Source organism: Trichosurus vulpecula, chromosome 2 (genome assembly GCF_011100635.1).
Source record: "Trichosurus vulpecula isolate mTriVul1 chromosome 2, mTriVul1.pri, whole genome shotgun sequence".
Lineage (NCBI taxonomy): Eukaryota > Metazoa > Chordata > Mammalia > Diprotodontia > Phalangeridae > Trichosurus > Trichosurus vulpecula.
In genome coordinates this window covers 120,714,959-120,720,309 of record NC_050574.1, presented here as the reverse complement: position 1 = coordinate 120,720,309, position 5,351 = coordinate 120,714,959, and positions in this window count along the sequence as shown.

Below are 5,351 nucleotides of genomic sequence, written 5' to 3'. Positions count from 1 at the left end.
GCTGGCTTCCCCTTGCCTGATTCTGATTTTCAAGGAATCATTTTCTTCCTTAAGATTCTGGATCTCCTTTTCTAATTGTTGACTTTCTTTTCATAATCTTCTTTTTCTTGGATTGTTCTTTTTTTTCCCCTCAGTTTCTCTTATTTGATTTTTAAAGTCTTTTTAAAGTTCTTCTATGAATTCTTTTTGAGCAGGTGATCATTTGACATTACTCTTTGGAGTAGATGAGTGTTTCTTTTCTTCAATATCCTCCTCTAAAGATAGACCCCAGTCTTCTCTATTCCCATAGTAACTCTCTATGGCTGAATCTTTTCTCATTTGCCTATGCATTTTTTTTTTATTTGTAGCAGTTTAGTTTTTATAATTACTTTTAATCTTGGGGTGTGGGGAGTGATGCCTCTGGCTTCGGATCCTCCTTCAGTTCTCCCCTCTGGCTCGGAACTGGAACCAAGACTCCAGGAAGTGCCCATAGCCAACGGCGCCCCAGTCCATTGCTTCTGCACTGACTGGGCATGTACTGGCTCCCTGTCATCCCCAGCCCTGTCTCCACAGCACAGCTGGGTCTGGCATTCCTTGTCAGCAGAGGTTCCCTCCATCTTCCCTGGGTCAGACAGCCAACTCCCCTCCCTGTCCTGAGAGTAAAAGTTCCTGTGGCTGGGGGTGAGGCAGCCTCCCAACCCCAGGGCTTGCCCCTTATTGTTTAAGCAGACCTAGGACCTAGCCTGGGGGTTTTTACTCTTCACAGGGACCAAACTTTGTCCTGGGAGTTTTCTTCAGATCTTCTCCAATTGTCCCAGGAGCACCCCTGTTCTGCCCATATTCTTATTTATTTTTACTGCTTAATATTTGCCCTGAGGCATAATTTCATCTTTTTTGTGAGGGAAAACCTTGAGAGCTTGGAATTTTCTGACCTACTTCACTATCTTCCCAGAATCCTCTCTGTACTTCACTTTTAATGGAGTTAAATGCTGCCTTCCTTGCTGGTAAACTCTGTGGAGTCCTTGTTTTTCATTTAGCAGCTTCAGAATTTCCCCATCATTTTTATGAAGCCAATCTTGGTGCTGTGGAGTCAAAAGAACTTTGTATATTCTTCTGGAATTATATTCTCTGACTTTTGGTAAACGCTAAGTATTGAAAACTCATAGATATATTCAAATAAGACTCCTCAAGTCTAAGGCCATCACACCCTTACCTAGGGTGTCTTCTGGGAGCATCAGAATTTGGCTCTTTTCTGTATCTTCTCAAAAATAGAAAGGGCCAAGGAACTTGTCAAGGTAACAAAAAAAATTGAGCATAGAACAGTCTTTGTTTTAGCCAATAGCAACAACAAAAGAACCCACAAAGTATTCACACTCAAGCCTAGGAACAGTCACCAGAGTGTAATAGTAATTAAGGTGGGACTTCTGGCTGTTGACCTTTAATGATTCTGGCCTTTGTTTGAATGGGGCAGATAAAGTGGGATGTTTTTGCATTTCTCAGCACTGAGATAATTGGGAGTCATTGATTTGTATCTGATGTGATATTGGGTGGGGGGGAACTTCTCCACGCCCAGCCTGGGTCAGGTCAGGGCCCTCCAGCCCTGAACAGGATATATATAAGCTCAGAGGTTGGCATTCTCTCTAGGAGTGCTTAGCCACAGCAAGAGTGGCATGTGACTCTGGGCCAGCCTTGTAATGTGCTGCTGGGCTGAAGACTCAGATGTTGATAACTACGAATTGTATTTGGTCTATAATTCAGGGTGCTGGCTTTTTCCCCTGAACTACATAGATGTTATTTGTATGCTGGATTAAAGTAAGATTGTTAACCCCTTAACGCTGCTTTCCTTAAGTAAAGCAGATCAAAAGGAAAAAAAAAAAGAAAACTCATAAAAATTGGAGGTTAAAGGGGAATTTAAATTTCATCTTGTCTAGTCCTTTTAAAGCTGGTTTCCTATCAACTTGATGTATTCTATTGCTTCTTCCCCCCAACCTCCTATATTGGTTATTTTCATTAGGTTGCTGGTGTCACACTCTGTAGCCCTGTAGTTTTTAAAAAGAAAACCAAAACTCCTCCATATCCCGCTTATGTCTTACTTTTAGAGGTGGGCCAAATTCCAGCACGCTGTTAGTTCAGATTGAATTAGGGAATGAAATGAATTGGATTCGGGAATGAAATGAGTCACTGACTGGTTTAAGAAAATAAAAAGGAGTTTTACTTTGCCCCCAAACAGCAAGAATATGCACCAAGGATACGGCAGTACTGCCCCTCTACTGAGATCTCTCCAAGGAACTACTTCTAATCAACAGTCTTCAGATGTCCATCCAGTCAGAGAAACCTTGACTTTACGAGGGTTAGTTGCCCTTAGATGACTGGGAAGCTGCGTCAAGGGAGGCAGGGGCCGATCACATCCAAAAGACAGCTTTGTCAATTTTTTAGGAAAACTAAACCCTGTTGTGGGCAAACAGGGAACCCTTGTCCTGCCACACTTACCTATTTAACAGACAGCTCAGAAACTGAAGGGAAGAGAGGAAAGTGTAGGCGGTTTGAGAAGTTAAAAGAAAGTTTGGAAAATCCAAACAGTGGGGAGTACAGTAGAATGGCAATCAAAGAAGGAAAAGAAAATTGCTGTACAACAGGAAGGACCCATCTGGAATTAAAGAACATGAATTTATAGTGGTCACAGAAGCATCTGGGGAAGATGGTGGGAGTAACATGGGCTTGGAATTAGGGTTGGGGTGTGTTAAGATGAGCAGCAATAGGACAAAGGGATGAGGGATTTCAGTTTAGAGGACAGTATAAGGTCAGAAGAGTTAAATGTAAAGTCAAGATTTTAACATGAAGCCAGAGCCAGCAGAATAGACTGGGAAATCAGGGAGGAGTGGAGTATCTGGAGCCCATTGTGAAGACAGAGAGGAAGAGTGAGTCACAGGAAGAGACAGAAAGCTATAGCCTGAGAAATTTCAGGGTTCTGGGTCAAGGAGGTTGGATCAGTGGTATAAGTATCTTTGTGTGTAGCTGAGGTGCAGTGGAGATACCAATCATGGTAGCTGAGGACGTTGATAAAATGTAAGGCCAGGATGGGATGAGGGAATGGCATCATGCTGAGGCCTACAGGAATGAGGACAGGGGTGTGGTGGGTGAGAAGACTTGGAGCCAGGTCCTGAACTCCTAGAGAAAGAGAACCGCTTGGGGGCCAGTGGATAATGGCAACCAGGACCTGGTTAGGGAAATATAAATGGATGGAGCAAATCTCAAAGGAAAAGGGGTTCCTGAGTTATGGAGGCAAAAAGAGGTTCTGGAAATGGCAGTGAGCAGCCTCCTCCCCCTAGCCCAGTGTGTAAAGAGGCATGACAGCAGATGCATTGAGTACTGGAAAGGGTGGCCATGGATTTCTTCTGTGAGGAGTCAGATTTCCATGATATGGAGAAAGTGGAGGGACTCTATGTGTGTATGTGGGTATGAGAGGAGGGGGGAGAGGAAGAGGAGGAGGAGAGTGAGACAGATGGAGAGTGAAGGAGAGACAAAGAGAAGAAGAGAGAAGAAAGATATGTGTGTGTGTGTGTGTGTGTGTGTGTGTGTGTGTGAGAGAGAGAGAGAGAGAGAGAGAGAATATGATTTTTTTAAAAAGAATGAGGAATTTGGAGTGTTTTTAGACAGCAAGGAAAGATCCAGTGGATAAGGGGGAGGGGAAGGCAGCTTAGTGGGGCTTCAGAGAGTCTCTGAGAAGGAATTGTTTTGGGTGGGGGGAGGAGAAGAGCCTCAACTTTAGTCTCAGTCTCAGATTCCTTCCTCTTCCCCACCCTTGACCAGAGGGTGACCTTGTGAATTTCAGAGGGCTGAAGGATTTGTATTTCTCGTTGGCATCTTGGGAATACATTGGCTGGTGGCAATGTCTGCATCGGGAGCAAAGGAACCACAAAACATTTTGAGGAAAGGCAGCTTTCATACTCTTAAAGGAGCTCAGCAGAAAGCCACCTAAGGGGAACATTTTGAAGAATCCAGTGAAAGGATTTCCAGGAGTTGTGAGTCACCCCCTTTACTACACATACTCCAAACTTGAGGCAACTTTTCCTTGGACTCCTACTACTGGGAGAGTGTGTCACAAACTTTTAGAGGAGTGTTTTTGCCAAATGATCTTACTATACCTTATTAAAATACCTCTTTCTAAGAACCAATTCGTTCTGACTGACAGACATCAACTGATAATCATGGAGAGAGGGGAACACACTGGTGGGGGCTCATAAGTTAGAAGCATTAAAAACACTCTCCCCAATCCCTCAGGGGTTAACCCAGTGCCCTGAAGAAATGTAGTAACCAAGTTCTGGGGACCCAGCCTTCTAGTGCTGGTGTGAGTTGGAAGAGTGTGCTCAAAGCATATGCTACATGTTCATTCTACATATATTTATAACTAAGAGGGAGCATAGCATGATGAATAGAGAGTTGGCCTCAGAGACAGGATTCAATTCCTTCCTTAGACACATACTGGCTCTGTGACTGAGCATCTCTGTCTGTCTTTCTCTCCCTCTCCCTCTCCCTCTCCCTCTCCCTCTCCCTCTCCCTCTCCCTCTCCGTCTGTCTCTCTTTCTCCCTCTCTCTTTCTCCCTCTCTCTTTCTCCCTCTCTCCCTCCCTCCTTCCTCCTCTCTCTATCTTGTTGATGCTAAGACTTTACATTGCTGACAAGGCCCTCACCTCCATTGGTAGGAGGAAATCCCCTCACCTGGGAGTTCCCTATACTAAGGAAATCTCAGGACCCCTATACTTCTATGTGTACATGTTCTCTCCTCTTATGTAATGTAAGCGTCTTGATGTCAGGATTGTTTCCTTCTGGTATTTGTAGCCTCGGCACCTAGAACAGTGTGTGGCACACAGTAGGTGCTTAATAAATGTTTATTGAATGATTGGATTGCAGAGAAGAGGGCACTCATGATAGATTACCTCTGTTTTCTTGGTAAGGTAGGAGGGGGGATTCATACCATCCACAAATTTGAAACATATGCCATCTGTGCTTTTATCCAAGTCTCCAGGCCAGTGGTCTTTCTCCACACACCACCCTATGTCCCAATGCCCTGCTTGGAAATTCTCTGGGAGAGGGCTGGGCCTGGGGTGTCAGGGCTGGAGAGGGGAAGGAAGGAGAGGGATAGAGTGAGTTTAGGGGAGGCTGTCAGAGGCTGAAGATGGGGATGTGGGGAAGAAGGGCAAGTAGAAAGGGGCTGGGGTCTTGGTGGTCCTGGGAAGAAACCAAGTGAGCCCCAGCACTGCCCCTCCCCTTATTTTCTAGCCCCCAACTATCTCTAGGCATAGGGGCCAGTACCAGATACCGCTTTCACTGCCTTCCTGCCCAACCTACCTTACTGGGGGCTGTAGGAGTTTC